We start from the raw sequence: 18121 nt of genomic DNA, 5'->3' as shown, positions 1-18121 counted from the left end.
GTCTTCAAAGGGAGAATTACACTTTAGGACAGCACAAGCTGCAACCCCCAGCAATGCGAGGAGCTTCCGTAATTAGATTAAGAAGAGGGGAGTAAAGGGGGTGTTAGTAAAATTTAGCCACACCAGTAGGTTGTCTTAGCCTGACTCAGCTCCTGTGGAGAGATTTCGTCTATGTTGGATTTTGAGAGAATTGTGCTATCTGGGCAATAAATATGCCATACCTGGGTGGCACCCTGCATCCAACTGGTATGAGCCCCCTCCTGCATGACATACAGACACTGTGAATAACTATGGGAGAGCGGCATACCTCCTCAGATAGGCTGCCACAAGAGACAAGAAGAAGAAGAAGGACTGCCTGACTGACTCCCTGGCCTGCACCAAAAGGACTGTACTCAACAGGACTGCACCAGCTGCACACAGTGGGAATCAGCACGAGAAGGATTTTGATTGACTCTGAAAGTCTAAGGAGTGGACTCCCTGCAAGCTACAGGTTAACAGAGCCCACATGCATCATCTCCACTAAGTGTCCCCATCCTGGAGTGCGTCCAGTAAACGTTTAAGGATTTGGCCAGGTGCATTGTGGGAATTGTAGTCTAGACATCCCAAGGACCATCTAGTAGATTTCAAATCCTTGTATTTGTGTTGAGGGACACTTTGAATCCTCAAGAGGAACTCCACGAAGTAGTTCCAGAAGATTGGAGCAACTTTTGAAAAAAACTCCATAAGGTGACCGACCTTATGTTGAGAGACAAGCTGTCTACCTTCAAACGTGACCTGGCCTGGATTTCAGGTTTGTCCCATTGAAAACTCTGAAGCTCCAGACTTCCAAGATTTGACCAGAGCCTCGCAGAAAGTCAAGCTGGAGAACCCACACCTAATCCAGACTGACGAGGTGCTCTGCTCAACATCGAGGGGAAAAGCTCCAGATAATCGACTAAGTGTAAAGGTAAAATTTTTAATGGGACCTCCCGCTTAGTGTATCCGACCAGGGCACCATCACGGTTGGCCCCAAACTTTTACTTTTCCCGGTCAAGTACAAACAGATGTCCCAAAGTGGTGCTGTATGATTTTAAGCACTAGAAAGTGTTTATTCTTTAAAAATGCATATCTTCGGTTCCCTGCATTGGAGTTTTGTTGTTTTCATGTCTATTTGCTCATACAAATATAATGTATTTTATAAATAAGAGTTGGATTTTAGATATGCGTCATGTATTACTTATTTAATATTCTAGTGTTTCTAAATGCTTTACACACCTGTCTCCTAAGTTAAGCCTGACTGTTTGTTGATAGCCACCAAGGGTTGGGCAAGGGATTAATGTATTGAAACTCTAACTGAACCTTTTATTGTGTTTGTGGCCTTTTACTAGTGGTAAGTCACTACTTATCAGTACTAATAATCCACATTCCAACAAAATTAAAAAAGGCAATTGTGCATAAGCCAATTTTACCATGTTTTATATAGAGAGTGCTTGCGCTTTAGCACTGGTTAGTAGTGGTAAAAGTGTCCAGATTTCTAAGCCAACATAAACCGTGTCAGCAAAAGATGAGGTCAGAAGGCAAAAAGTTTGTCACCAAGGATGTCAGGTCTAGCGCCAGATAACTCAGAATTCCAACTGTGTGCAAAAAATTTATTGTATAGAGGTCAGAAAATACTGACCAACTTATAATCAAGGCCATACAGGGGAAACCGTAGGGTGTTTACAGTGTCATGAGGATGTTGGTGCAGTTAGCACTAAAACCCAAATTCTATTCCCCAATAACACCTCTCATGTTTTCAACAATCACAGACACACTGTGCTCCATCAGTGTTCTCATTGGAGGAATATGGTGGTGGGCTAACGCCGGTCGCGGGAGCTCAGCGGGCAGCACAGCAACTGTACAGCAGCACAGCAGTAATGGATTGAGCTATGCTCAGGGAAAACTTACCCGGTAAGAGCGGGGGACTTTGTTTGGTTTCGGTGGATGCCGGGGAATTGAGTTGTTTCCTTTCTCTCTCCTTTCCCCGATCGGACGGGGGCTGCGGCTGTGGCAGTTGAGACTAGAGGCTGCGGGCTGCGGTGGAGGACTCTAGGACCAGGAAAGCCGCAGATGGGTCGGGAGGTGGAGCTGGCGGCCGGGCCCACGGTGCATGACGGACTCCGCGAACACCAGACCCGGCTCTGGATACGAGTTAGGACGGCGGCGGCGAGAGTCAGTTTCAGGGGTCTGGTGTGTAGAGACTCAACAAAGGCTGGCGATCATTTCTTTTTTTCAGCACCCCCCTCCGCTTGTATAGATCAGGTAAGGTGGTCACAAGTAGGGCGGGTGGGAGATTGTATGCATCCAGACTTTTCTGTTTCCGATCCAACTATCCCCTCGAGAAGTGAGAGAGGAGGTGCGGCAAACCCTCAAGGACCTTCAGAAGAAGCGGGGCGCCTTGGCCAGCAGTCTGGGCTCGGAGGGAGTGGAGGCAGAGAAGGGGGGCCCACGCAGGGCTCTCAGAGGGGGCTATCTTGTCCTCGCAAGAACAGATATCAACTGCGGTCACAGCAAGAACTGAAAACTAAGGGCATCCTGGACCTCACGGAGGGGCTAGGAGGTGTGGCCCCAACAACTCCACGCAAAAAGAAAGCTGTGAAGACTGGGGATGTAAAAAAATCAAAAGGCCCCAAAGTGATTCACCCTTCCCAAAAAAGCACCCCGTCCCTCAAGACCTACTTTAAAATAATGGAGCAGGCAGTAGGGTTAGTAGGGTCTACGGAGTCAGTCTCAACCTCAGCCTCAGCCTTGCACTGTAGTGCCCTTCCTATCACACTTGAAAATTGTTTTTCACCCCTTGAGAACATGTTAGGCCTAGAGAAGAGTACGGGGGGGTGGATGGGGACAGCACTATAGACCCATTGATACCCTCCTCTGTAGACCTCCTTAGTAGCCCTAGCAATGCCACCGCTAGCGCTGATATTACTATTATTGCCCCTCCCTCTTCTGGTGCCATTTCATCCTCACAAGCCCCACAGGTTCTGCAAGCATCGGTAACCATTGAGGGCAGTACTGAAAGCAGTCCTCCAGGCACGATAGTCCCAAAAAAATCTCATATGGATGCCACTGCACAAGCATCAGGTGGGGTAAACGTTGATATTGATGGGTTAGCTTCTCTGCTGCAGGCATTAAGGGGGGACCTGCTGACCAAATTCGAGATATACGAGGCAAGACCCAGAATCGGTCATTACAGATGGATATGGAGAGGTTAGAAATGCAAGCCCGTAGGAATAACCTCAGGATTCTCAAAATAACGGAAGGGGCTGAGAAGTAGGACATTAAGGGTTATGTAAGTAAACTGTTGAGGGAGGGGGTGCTGAAAGACCGACCAGACATCAACTTAGAAGCTGAGATTCAGAGAGTGCATATGGACCCCTTTAAGTTGCGCCCCGAAAGGAAAGCTCCCAGGAAAATCCTAGTTAACTTTCAGACCTACAGTGTAAAAGAGCTGATCTTGGGGAGGTCTCTGACAGGAGCGGCACTTCACCATCAGGATGGGCCCTATCAAATTCGCTCGAATATAGGAGGGAGAACAGTGCAAAGGCAGTGGGAGTTAGGCTCCAGAATGCCCGAATTAAGAAGTTTGGGGGCGCAGGTCAAAATGAAGTTCCCCACATTACTGAAAGTAATGTGGACAAACAAAATGCATAACTTCAGTCTACCCGAAGATATAGATACCCTGTTGTCTCAGATGAGAGGTTAGTCAGAAGCTTACTGGTTCTCTTGGGTTTTGTTTTGTATTGGGGATTGTACTGAGGCTATTTTTTTTATCTGTATGTAGGGGTCTAGGGTGTGAAATGTTGGGGTCTGGATGAAAATTACTGCTAGATATTAAAATTAAAGGGGAAAGAAGAAAAGAGAGGAAGGGGAAAACAGAATAAAAAAGGCAAAAAATAATATATACATATATATATATATATCATGGTCCAGTCGAAGGCAACCGCCGAAACGCGTCGACTGTCCTCTTTTGTCTGCACGATGGTGTTGAAAGAATAATAAACAAACCTACCTGAAAAACGAGTGTTGGACCCTGTTTGTGCTGTGGTGCTTCGGACGCTCTGGTTACGAATTGGAGCTGGCTGTGTCTGTTCTTCGTTGAAGATATATATATATATATATATATATATATATATATATATATATATATATATATATATATATATATATATTCAAACAAAACCGCTTCTGCTGCAACGCTGTGACCCATGGAAAAGTGGCGTACTCTCCGGTGAAGCACGCCGGTTAGCATTTTTCCAAAACGTTAAAGATATCTGTACGCTCTCAGGAACCACACCAACAATCCAAGAAGTGCTATAAATTCGGTTTATTCACACAACGCGTTTCAGCGACTTGCCTTGATCACGTGTGATTAGTTTGTGTGAGAAAAATGTGCTATTTTAAATAAAGTTACACAAAGCACATAAATAAACGTAGGACTTACATATTTCCAAATTCACAAAATGTGTGTCGGCCATCTTGTAACGTTGAACAATTGTAAATTACATTGCTTTGCAGGAATAACATACTTTAAACATTGTTGACAAGTGTCTGACATGGTAACAATATGAGTATTTAGTCACTACTAATCAGTGAATGTTTCTATTACAGAAATTGCTGCTGGGTTCTACAGTAAACATTATTGACCAGTGTCATAATATTGCGAGAACTTTAGTTTCATGTCATTTCTAATTAGGAAATGTCTCTGTTCACAAAAATCGTTTCTAAGTATATTTTAAACCATAAACTGTCAGTGACCTTACCTCTATGGCTAGGTTCTAGGCGATCAATGCCACTTCTACATCGACCATGATCATACACAATAATCGGCTTGTATCATACTAAAGTCCGCATTGCGATCAAAATATTTTTAACATGTGTCAGAGGGACACCAAGTATGCGTGCCGAGGTACGAGGCCTCGCAACCATGTGAATCCGTGAATTCAACATATCTCTCTATGTGGTTACAGCTGATCAAAGCAAAAATAGAAACATTACTAGAGTGCAGGGTATTTGTCTTATCTGGCAAGTGCTCTATTGTATAGGTGAAGCCAGTGCTTGAAAACCCAAATCAGTCTAGGTGAATACGTCAACTGCAAACAGTCTCATGTTATATACATTCGTGCTTGTGTAACTTCTTCTGTGCTCTACAGTGAAATTAAATGATCATATATACTTGCTGACCGTGACCCTATGTGCCTACGAATGGACGAACAGGATGGGGTGCCCGTGGTGGTGAATTGATTCATGCTGGGAAACCCTGCCTGTTCTCCTGTAAGAAAACATACACAAAAGACAAAATTGCAATTAAGTTTAAAATTAGTTTCTAGCACAGTTGTTAACATGATCAAGAAGGCATGATATGTACATTAATTGTACCACTGGATATAAAGCATCCTCTATACTGTATTATGGATGTCTATGATCGGGGTCAAAGTTGTTTAACTGACGGGAAGACTTGATGAGGGTTAGGCTAGGCATGCATATTAACTCTATGAGCCCTCTTTGAGATGCACTGCTAATTCTTCATCCCAATTGAGACCCCCCGGATGTTTACTCTGGAAGTTGATTATATGTCTAGATTCTTGCTGTCTGAGGGACAGCAATCTGTCTCCTCCTCTCGGACTGGCATGAACTTGTTCAATCAACATGTAACTTAGTAGGTTAGCATCTGAATAGTGTTTGTCTTTAAAGTGTCGTGCCACAGGGTACTTGGGGTCTGGTTGGTAATCGCCCTCCGATGCTCTAGTACTCTTTTTTTGGCACTGCACTTGGTACTGCCTATATACCATAGTTTGCAAGGGCATTCCATGATATATATTACGTAACTGGTACTGCATGTTAGGAATTGTGTGATCTTCCTACTGACTCCATTGTATTTTAGTTCACTTTTATATGTGCTGTTGCTGCAGGCTTTGCAATGACTACACGGGTAAAAACCCTGTAGATCATGTCCTGTATTTTCTGGGTACTGGGTGATGTCATTCCTAGCAACCAAATCTCTGATGTTTTGGTTACATCTGTAAGTGATACTAGGTCTTTTCTGCAATTGGCTGCCTATGATGTTATCTTGTTTGAGAATGTCCCATTTTTTTGCTATCACCCGTTTGACTGCCTCAGACTTTGCATTATATGTCAGTATCACCCTTGTGGTGTCATTAACCTCTGTGGTTTCCGTATCCTGGTTCTCCAGAGTTTGCGATCTATCTACTTTTTCTGCCCTCTCTATTGCTCGTTTAAGGACCCAGTTAGGATAACCCCTGTCTCTGAATCTGCCTGCAATGGTGTCCCTCTCTGCGATGTATGCTTCCTTGGTGTTGCAGTTCCTCTTTGCCCTCAGCAGCTCCCCATAAGGTATACTCCATTTGAGTACCTCTGGATGACTGCTGAGGGCATGTAATACGCTGTTGCCAGCTGTTTCCTTGCGGTAAAGGGAAGCGTAGATTTGATTATTCCTGATCTCAAGATTGACATCTAGGTACTCAACTTTCTCGTTACTGATGGTCCCAGAGAGTATGATGTTATACTTGTTGGCATTCAGGTTGTTCATAAATGTTTCGGCCTGCTTTTGCTCCCTTTCCAGACAATAAATAGATCGTCTATATAACGGAGCCAGACCACAACCCTTTTGAAGTCTTCTCTCAGGGTGGCACTGCCATGGATCTCCTGCTCCCAGTATCCCATAAATAAATTAGCGAAACTGGGAGCAAAACATGAACCCATGGCAGTACCATTGACCTGCCTGTAGAGGGCGCCATTGAAGGAACAAATTTTGTTTTTCAGACAGAAGTCAATCATAGACATGATCATTCTGTTGTGCTCCAAAAATCTCAGGGGTCTATTTCGCAGATAGAACTCACATGCTTCCAGTCCCTGTTGGTGGTCAATTATTGTATACAGGGAATGTACATCAAGAACCATGAAGTACAAGTCAGTGTCCCATTCCAGATTTTCTATCTTACTAAGAAAGTCGTTGGTGTCCCGCAAGTAGCTAGGTAATTGAACTACATGGTCTCTAAGGAAGTGATCTACATATTTGGAAATATGCTCACATACACTGCCTATGGAGGAGACTATCGGGCGACCTGGAGGGTGTGTCTTATTCTTATGTAGCTTGGGTATCAAATACAGTATTGGAAGGATCGGATGATCCTTTTTCAGGTAACAATATTCTTCCCATGTGAGTAATCCCTTTCTATCCACATGATGAGTTTGTCCCATATGTCAGTTATACTGGTACTGTTGACCGCACTATTTCTACATAGAAATTTTTATCCTCAAGTTGGCGCATGACTTCAGAAATGTAATCATTCCTATTGAGGATCACTATATTGCCACCCTTATCTGCAGGACGTATAATGATGGACCGATCTTCGTGCATAGATTTGAGGGCCTGTCTTTGATTGAATGACAAATTGTTAGTTACATTTTTCTTGGAGTTAGTCCTACCACCTTGTTGCATTCTCAGCTTGGTCAGGGCTTTGACTGTACATTTATGAAAAGTATCAATGTTATCATGGGGGAGCGAGGGTATGAATGTGGATCGTATTTGAAAATCTGTCCTGGCAGCTGCTCCAACCTCAAAACCTGCATTCGTAAGTGTGTCAACTGATGCTGGATATGTGACATCCTGTTCTTGTGATGCATCCAGTTTGGCAATCGCTAAGAGATTATCAACATCTCCTACTTGAAAATGGTTACTCTTGTCCCCTAGTGATTGATCAGTGTTAGGTCCATGTCCCAATCTTTTTAGTTTATGCCATTTTTTCAACTTGATCTTACGCACAAACTTAAGAAGGTCTATACGTGTCTCTGTAAAGTTAAATGTGGCTATAGGACAGAATGAAAGACCTAAACATAAAGTACGTTTTTCTAGTTCACTAAGGGGTCTCTGTGAAAGATTGACTACTGTCCGATTTACCATTTCTATATCCATTAGTATGCTTTGCTGGAGCGTGTTGTGCGCTTTCCCATGGCTCCCTTTCCTCTGTCTGTATTCCCAGCGTTGTTGAAGTCTTTTTTTGCGGTTTCTTCGTTTTTTTGTTGTTGTCCTCTGCCTCGTCCCCGACCTCTCCCTCTGGTTTTCTGTGGAGTAGTCGATCTCCTTTTTTGTCGATCTTTTTGCATCACCCTGAACTCGTCTAAAAAATGTACTTGTTTAGGTGTTCGGTCTTCTCCTGACACTTGTCCTATCGAGGCATCCGAGTCAGTGACACTCATAATTGGAATCTCCATTGACATGTTAGAAGCTGTAGCTCCGACTCTCTCAGTTTTTTCAGCTCTGTAGAGGTGGTCATATTTTTTGCTAAAGGTTAAGATCCTTCCGCTTTCATAGTCGGTATGTATATATGTATATATAGGTGAGGGGAAGAGGGCACAGAGAGAATTTTATTTGCTTTATTTGGATAATCCTGCACACTGCGGCTGACGGGTAACATTGGATACAAATCAAATTTGTTTTTTTATTTTTTCTCTTTTTTTTTTGCTGTGCTGCCCCAGTGAAGGTTCCCAATAGGCGGTTTCAACGCCAAGTATCGAAGGTGGGTTCCTCGGGGGTGGGTTCGGGTGGGGGGTGCAGGGGGGGGTGAAAATGGAAAAATTGTCCTAATACAAGCAAAAGAAGATTTTGCCAGCTCTGGATGGGCAGTTACTTTTACGGGTAGGCCATGAGTAGGTCATCTAAGATTAAATTCCTCTCCTGGAATGTGAACGGCCTAGGGGGGAGTAGGAAGCTATTTCGGGTGTGTGAGTTCCTAAAAAACAGTGAGGAACAAATTTATTTGTTGCAGGAAACAAGTTTAGAAGCTCCAGATTGTAAACAAGTTTTTAGTAAATTGAGTTGGGTGCAGGAGGTGTTATGTTCCAAACAAAGAGGTTGCACAAGAAGGGTTGCAATAGTTGTAAGAGCAAACATGGGGATTAAGGTGGAGAAATGGGACACAGACCAGACTGGAAGATGGCTGGTGGCAACTCTGTCTATATGTGGGTCATTAATCACTTGTGCTGTCTAATATGGGCCTAGTGAGGATAGTTCTGGCCCCCTTTTAAATCTTGAGACCAGCCTCTTACATACATCTGCTCCAGTCTTATTCGGCGGGGATTTTAATCTAGTGTTCGATAAGCAACTTGATCGGACTTCTAAAGTAAAATATTGTGCTCCAACTAGAACACTTTCTACACTTAAGAACGTTATTAGGGAGTTCAGTATGCTTGACATCAGGAGATCAAAACATTGTAATGCTAGAGAATTCTCTTTCTATAGTAAAAAATACAAACAATACTCGAGGATTGATTACTTTCTAGTTGATCAGTGTCTGCTCTCATACCTTGGGTCTATTAGCTATATTCCAGCAGTTATATCTGACCACTCTGCTGTCGAGCTGGTTCTTAATCTTAGGCTTAAAATGATTGAGAAAAGGTGGACCTTAGACAGGGCCCCAATAACAGGCGCTATTTATCATACCTGATGAAATCTGAACCACGGGAGTCAGATTTTATTAGGTGCAATGAATAGCACCGACCCCTCCAACATACTCATCATCAGGGCCTTAGAGTTTCCTTACAGCTCCACTTATGCCATTCATTGTATTTCTACTTACATGCTTTCTGTATAAAAATAGCTGGAATCATGGGTATAAGGTTAAGTGTATCAATAGTAGCAGCCAATGACTGCATCTCTTGAAATGCACAGGCTTGTGAAATGAAACACTAGGATGAAAAGTAGGGGCACAATTCACAACGACAATTTCAGTCATAAACACGTTTATGGCCGAACATGCCTTCATTTACACCTATCAGGAATTCACAAAAGGATATAAATAGTTACATTTCTGCAGATTTCTCTGCCACGAGTGTGGATACATCCATGTTAATAAAACAAATATGCCTTGTTATCCCGCAATCTTTTTGCCCGTTGGTAATCACAACGCGGTCGTTACAACGGCGCGTTGTGATTCCGCATACCATTAATCCGCAAGTCGGAACAACGACTTACGGAGGGGGGCCACTGGATGTTGGAATACTATAATTTACTATTCCAACTCCAGTCTGTGCGGACAGTAGGGAAGGTGTTGGATTTTAAATCCAACATCCCCCCTAATGTAAATGTAAAGTAATGGTATGCGGAATCACAAAGCGGACGTTGTAACAACCGCATTGTGATTCCCTGCGGGCAAAAAATTTCGTGGTAAGCGTTGTTTACCTAATAAAACCTATGCAAAAGGGGGAAATTGGGCAGCATAAGCCATGCGTAACTGTAAGTTTGGGAAAACCCACAAACATGCACGGTTGTGAATATTCAAAAACTAAAATCCAACCCTTTCCCACCCTGTAAATTGTCAGAGATTGACTCCAGTCAATAGCTGGAGTAACTCAATGTCTAGGAAGAGAAGGGCAACGGACCAATATCAGAGTTGGGGTGGATATAGGGAAAGGGAATCTATGACAGAATATCGAGAATGCAAATATCGACAGACAAAATATTGGCGCTGGAATATCGAAGGCAAGTATATCGACACCCTATCTACAACATGGTAAGTACAAAAATATCAAAAATAAAATATCGATGTTACAAATATCGTAATTAAAAATATCGTTTTTTTTCAGTAAAAAAAAATTACATTAAATAAATAATACTTATATATAATTTAAACTTATTTTAAAATTTGTTATAATGTTTAAAATGAATAAATAATACATATTTAATATTAACCATGTAATTAAAATTAAACATACAATATATAATATATACTTAATTAATATATATATATTTGTTAAATTATTTAAAAATATTAACAAATACTATACATTAAAAATACATCAACACTCATAAGCTAATAACATAAATAATAATAAATAATTAAATTTAATAAATAACAACAATTAAATATACTTTCAATATTTTTAAAATTAATTAAATACAACATTATGTAACATATTAAACACATAAATAAATATAAATAATATTGCATAGCTTAAGGGTAAAACTTACTATTCAAACTCCAAAGGGTGCAACAGTAGGGAAAGCGTTGGATAGCAGGTGGGTAAAAATTACTATTCCCACTCCAGTAACTGCAATAGTAGGGAAAGCGTTGGATAGCGTAGGGGGGAAATTACTATTCCCACTCCAGAGATTGCAACAGTAGGGAAAGCGTTGGATAGCGGGTGGGTAAAAATTACTATTCCCACTCCAGTGAGTGCAACAATAGGGAAAGCACAGGATAGCGTACAGGTAAAAATTACTATTCCAACTCCAGAGGGTGCAACAGTAGGGAAATCTTTGGATAGCATAGGGGTAAAATTACTATTTCAACTCCAAGCAGTGCAACAGTAGGGAAAGCGTTGGATGGGGGTGGGTAAAAATTACTATTCCCACTCCAGTGAGTGCAATAGTAGGGAAAGCGTTGGATAGCGGGTGGGTAAAAATTACTATTCCCACTCCAGAGAGTGAAACAGTAGGGAAAGTGTTGGATAGCGTACGGTAAAAATTACTATTCCAACTCCAGAGGGTGCAACAGTAGGGAAAGAGTTGGATAGCGTAGGGGTAAAATTACTATTCCAACTCCAAAGAGTGGAACAGTAGAGAAAGAGTTGGATAGCGTAGGGGGAAAAATTACTATTCCCACTCCAGTGGGTGCAACAGTAGGGAAAGCGTTGGATAGCGTAGGGGTAAAATTACTATTCCAACTCCAAAGAGTGGAACAGTAGGGAAAGAGTTGGATAGCGTAGGGGGAAAAATTACTATTCTCACTCCAGAGAGTGCAACAGTAGGGAAAGCGTTGGATAGCGGGTGGGTAAAAATTACTATTCCCACTCCAGTGGGTGCAACAGTAGGGAAAGCGTTGGATAGCGTAGGGGTAAAATTACTATTCCAACTCCAAAGAGTGCAACAGTAGGGAAAGAGTTGGATAGCGTAGGGGGAAAAATTACTATTCCCACTCCAAAGAGTGCAACAGTGGGGAAAGCGTTGGATAGCGGGTGGGTAAAAATTACTATTCCCACTCCAATGGGTGCAACAGTAGGGAAAGCGTTGGATAGCGTAGGGGTAAAATTACTATTCCAACTCCAAAGAGTGCAACAGTAGGGAAAGAGTTGGATAGCGTAGGGGGAAAAATTACTATTCCCACTCCAGAGAGTGCAACAGTAGGGAAAGCGTTGGATAGCGGGTGGTTAAAAATTACTATTCCCACTCCAAAGAGTGCAACAGTAGGGAAAGCGTTGGATAGCGGTTGAGTAAAACTTACTATTCCCACTCCAGTGAGTGCAAACGTAGGGAAAATTTTGGATAGCAAGTGGGTAAAAATTACTATTCTCACTCCAGTGGGTGCAACAGTAGGGAAAGCGTTGGATAGCGGGTGGGTAAAAATTACTGTTCCCTCTCCAGTGAGTGCAACTGTAGGGAAAGCGTTTGATAGCGTACAGGTAAAAATTACTATTCAAACTCCAGAGGGTGCAACAGTAGGGAAATTGTTGGATAGCATAGGGGTAAAATTACTATAGCAACTCCAAAGAGTGCAACAGTAGGGAAAGAGTTCGATAGCGTAGGGGGAAAAATTACTATTCCCACTCCAGAGAGTGCAACAGTAGGGAAAGCGTTGGATAGCGGGTGGGTAAAAATCACTATTCCCACTCCAGAGAGTGCAACAGTAGGGAAAGCGTTGGATAGCGTACGGGTAAAAATTACTATTCCAACTCCAGAGGGTGCAACAGTAGGGAAAGAGTTGGATAGCGTAGGGGTAAAATTACTATTCCAACTCCAAAGAGTGGAACAGTAGAGAAAGAGTTGGATAGCGTAGGGGGAAAAAATTACTATTCCCACTCCAGTGGGTGCAACAGTAGGGAAAGCGTTGGATAGCGTAGGGGTAAAATTACTATTCCAACTCCAAAGAGTGGAACAGTAGGGAAAGAGTTGGATAGCGTAGGGGGAAAGATTACTATTCCCACTCCAGAGAGTGCAACAGTAGGGAAAGCGTTGGATAGCGGGTGGGTAAAAATTACTATTCCCACTCCAGTGGGCGCAACAGTAGGGAAAGCGTTGGATAGCGTAGGGGTAAAATTACTATTCCAACTCCAAAGAGTGCAACAGTAGGGAAAGAGTTGGATAGCGTAGGGGGAAAAATTACTATTCCCACTCTAGAGAGTGCAACAGTAGGGAAAGGGTTGGATAGCGGGTGGGTAAAAATTACTATTCCCACTCCAAAGAGTGCAACAGTAGGGAAAGCGTTGGATAGCGGGTGGGTAAACATTACTATTCCCACTCCAGTGAGTGCAAAAGTAGGGAAAACTTTGGATAGCAAGTGGGTAAAAATTACTATTCCCACTCCAGTGGGTGCAACAGTAGGGAAAGCGTTGGATAGCGGGTGGGTAAATATTACTATTCCCTCTCCAGTGAGTGCAACAGTAGGGAAAGCGTTTGATAGCGTACAGGTAAAAATTACTATTCAAACTCCAGAGGGTGCAACAGTAGGGAAATCGTTGGATAGCATAGGGGTAAAATTACTATAGCAACTCCAAAGAGTGCAACAGATAGCGTAGGGGGAAAAATTACTATTCCCACTCCAGAGAGTGCAACAGTAGGGAAAGCGTTGGATAGCGGGTGGGTAAAAATCACTCTTCCCACTCCAGAGAGTGCTACAGTAGGGAAAGCGTGGGATAGCGGGTGGGTAAAAATTACTATTCCCACTCCAAAGAGTGCAACAGTAGGGAAAGCGTTGGATAGCATAGGGGTAAAATTAATATTCCAACTCCTAAGAGTGCAACAGTAGGGAAACATTTGGATAGCGTAGTGGGAAAAATTACTATTCCCACTCCAGAGAGTGCTACAGTAGGGAAAGTGTGGGATAGCGGGTGGGTAAAAATTACTATGTCCACTCCAGTGAGTGCAACAGTAGGGAAAGCGTTGGATAGCATAGGGGTAAAATTAATATTCCAACTCCTAAGAGTGCAACAGTAGGGAAACATTTGGATAGCGTAGTGGGAAAAATTACTATTTCCACTGCAGAGAGTGCAACAGTAGGGAAAACGTTGGATAGCGGGTGGGTAAAAATTACTATTCCCACTCAAGAGGGTGCAACACCAGGGAAAGCGTTTAATAGCGTAGAATTGTATTTTAACATACTTATAAATAATTCTTATATTTGAAATAATGTATAAATACAGTTTTAAATACATCAACATCAATAAAATACAATTACTAATTAATAAAACCAATGAAATTAAAAAAAAATTGACAATAAATTAACAACAAACACCATTAAATAGTAATAATAAAATATTACTCACCAAATAATGAAAATAATCAAAATAACTATTTATCATAAAAATAAAAATAAATTAAATTGAAATTACTATTAAAATTTAAGAAACCATATACAAAATATAAAAACAATTTTAAAAAGTTTACCAATTAATTAATGATTTTTTCTAGTTATTAAAAAATAATTACGATTTAAAAATATTAATTCCCAATTAAATAAATTATTTATGTTTAAAAATAATTATTTGCCAATTAATAATTAATTAATACATTAATTATCAGTAAAAAATTAGTTTAAACAATGAAATATTTACAATTAAATTACTTCCCACCCAATACCCCTATAAAACCACAACACGCTCCAATACTAAAACATCACATTTAATAAAAAATTAACAATAATTACCAATTAAAAAATTAATTTATCAATTAAAAGAATTAATTTCCAAATAATAAATAATTACTAAATACATTATACATCAAAAGAATTAATTAATTACAATTAAATTACTTCCCACCCTATTCCCCTATAAACCCACAACCCACTCTGGTACTAAAACATAACATTTAATAAAAATTAACATTAATTACCAGTTAAATAAATAATTTATCAATTAAAATAATTAATTGCCAATCAATAATTAAATTAAAAATTAATTACACATAAAAAATTCATTAATTATTTACAATTAAATTACTTCCCACCCTATTCCCCTATAAACCCACAACCCCCTCCGGTACTAAAACATAACATTTAATAAAAATTCGCATTAAATATCAATTAAATAATTAATTTATCAATTAAAATAATTATTTGGCAATTAATAATTAAAATAAAAATTAATTGCACATAAAAAATTCATTAATTATTTACAATTAAATTACTTCTCACCCTATTCCCCTATAAACCCACAACCCGCTCCGGTACTAAAACATATAATTTACTTAAAAATAAATGTATTAATATATAAAAAAAATACACATATAATATAAATTAATTTAAATACTTAACAAATACATATAACACATACATAATAAAAAACATAAAAATAATACAAATATCGATATTAGTGACATCAAAATTAGTTACACCGATATATATGCTATCGATTTTACTAACTTCGATATTACTTACCTTAGGATCGATATTCTGTCCAACGATATTCTTGACATCGATATTCATGACCTTCGAAATTTCAAACACGATATTTTGGTAGGTCGATATTTAATACTCGATATTTTGACTGTGTACCAGGGAAAGGACTTTAAAAGTTAGGAAAAATATTGTTTTTGCACATTCAGCTGTCTTTCTGGTCGTGCAGGATTGCATGTTATACAGCTGTGCAAAAGGGAACTGGGCAACCTAATAAAAAGCCACATGACATATCAAATTGCATGTTGAAAACTGCAGCTGCAGTGGCTTTTAGGCATACCATGACACCTGTTTTGTAATTTAGAAAAAAGTGTAAAAATATCGGCAGCAGGGTCATATGTATTGGGCAGGAATATTTATATTTTTCTTTGTGAATATGGCCCATAGAGTTTGGCATAAGTGGAAGGATATAATGACCCTTCCATTTGAATCCATCAGCTGTGTGTCACTCAAAAGAAATTGGGGTGTCACTGGTAATATTATGAACCCAGCAGCTGTACCTGGTTTAATGTTCTATATGAAACTATATTTGTGTTTTTGATGTTGACACATTTACTTAGGGCCTGATTACGAGCTTGTCAGATGGGATACTCAGTCACAAACGTTATGGATTTGCCCTCCGCCGTATTACAAGTTACATGAGATATAATGGAATTCTAAATTGGCAGACGGGTTATTCGTCACGTTTGTGACAAAGTAGCCCCGTCCGCCAAATTCGTAATCAGTCCCTTAGTATCTTATTCCTGCTTTCAGGTGAATTCGGTGTGTTTTCTTTTGGCAATTTGCCACAACACAGATATAGAAATTAAGCTTTCACTTTGCTCAGCTCTTTGTATTTTCAGGCACGCGGGGTTCCAAACACTAAATCAATGTAGTGGGAAAGGGATAATAAGACCAAAGTTAGTTTACTATTGATGACTTACTGAAGACATATAAAGCAGTTGTGTAGAGAGAGGCTATCAAACCAAATGGCTCTGGGAAGAGGATATGCACCATTTTAACAGTACCATCAATTAAAACAGCAAATGCTGCATTTGCATCATTTATCTATTACATTTCATACACTATGCATACATATTTGCAAACCTTTCATGCTACTCCAATCCCAAAACCCAGAGCTAGACAAAGCACAAACCACATTTACATACCACACACTTCACTCATACATATCACAAAAATATGTTAATTATTTTAGTTAAACAGGAAAACGAATTGTTATAAAATAGATTAAAACGTTTACAAACTTACACAAACACATGGCAACTAAGTGTTCTGCACAACAATAGTCTAGTGTTCACTCTGAAAGTGAAATAAGATGGGAGGCATCATAGTTACACATAACAAGATGTGACAATTGCAATGCCAGTTAGTCATCATGTTTGTTTTGGTTTTGAGTAATTATGGGCTAAACGTCCCGACTACATTATTGTTCTCCACAGGCCAGAGGTGCTGGTACTGTTATAGAAACGATCACACCCTCACTCTTCAGCATACATTTCTACTCGAACTCTCTAGTACAGGTTTTAGGTTTCTCTTCCTGTTTGCCTTATTCTAGAGAAATATCAATTAATGTGAGTAAGAGCACCAAAATAAAATCACACCCCTGGTACTATCTATGGTACACACCCAGGCAGGAACTGGCATGATTGTCCAAGCTCCATTTATTATTAAGAAAGGCAAAGTCCCAATGCAAACTTTTATGCAAAGCCACTTATGTTGGGCTTGGCTACAATACAATACAGTAGAATTTATGAAGCGTCCGGCTGCATCCAAAGGATATCCCAGCGTTAACTTCTTTAATGTAAAACCAGGAGTTGATTAAACCCAGAATGGGTGGTCTATATATCAGATAGGTTATCAGAAGTTTACAGAAGGCTGATTAGGTGGGAGTGAAGCTAAGAGTCATAGGCAAAGAATTCCAGAGTTTGGTGGAAGGAAAAGGGGCTACCGCCTCTTCATGACTTGCAGACCCTAAAAACATATAGACTTTTTTGATCTCTTCTGATGGTAGGAATGCAATCTTTCCTGTAGATAGGAGGTACCTTTTTGCTCGCACGCTGGCAAATGTTAGTGTTTTAAATTTGATGCAGTTAAACTTCTTTTTGCTAGACAAACCAAGTTCAAAGTACACAAACTTTACGCATTAATAAAGTTATAGTTGCATTTACAATTTATCAACCACCTTCAAAATATTATAAGAAGCGGACCTCATTTCACACTCTTTTCCGCTCGCTAACCAGTCAACACTGACAGTACCTCATCACTGAGCACTGTAGTAGTGTAGAGTGAATAACCATTAAGTGGAGTAGCATACGATGGTATAGCTCATGATGGAGTGTAGAAGAGTAGAGGGGAATAGTATGAAATAGCATAGAGCTGAGTGGTGTACAGAAGAGTGGCGTAGAGTGCAGTATGGTACAGTGGATTAGCGTAGAGTGGGGAGGCATACACTGAAGTGGCATGGCGAAGAGTTGAGGAAACTCTTTTAAATTGGAGTGGAGTCTCATACAGTGAAATGCTGTTTGACACAGTGTTGAAACAGTCGTAGAGTAGAGTGTTGTACCATAGAGAGTATGGGCATACAGTCAAGTGCACATTTTGACAGTGGAGTTTATGGGGATAGTGGGGAATGGGGTTCAGTAGAGTGGCATAGAGTGTGCAGAGTTTTTTAGAGTGGAGTCCCATAGAGTGGTGAAGAG

At 40.4% G+C, this 18121-nt stretch overlaps 1 pseudogene; it reads left to right on the top strand.

Annotated features, from left to right (window-relative positions):
* Positions 1-6918: 6918 nt before the first annotated feature.
* LOC144783978 (choline transporter-like protein 2) overlaps positions 6919-18121 on the top strand; it is a 70139-nt pseudogene continuing 58936 nt past the window's right edge.

This window comes from Lissotriton helveticus, chromosome 10 (assembly GCF_964261635.1).
Source record: "Lissotriton helveticus chromosome 10, aLisHel1.1, whole genome shotgun sequence".
Lineage (NCBI taxonomy): Eukaryota > Metazoa > Chordata > Amphibia > Caudata > Salamandridae > Lissotriton > Lissotriton helveticus.
Note: the sequence above shows the minus strand (reverse complement) of the source record. Positions and strands in the feature narration are given on the sequence as shown.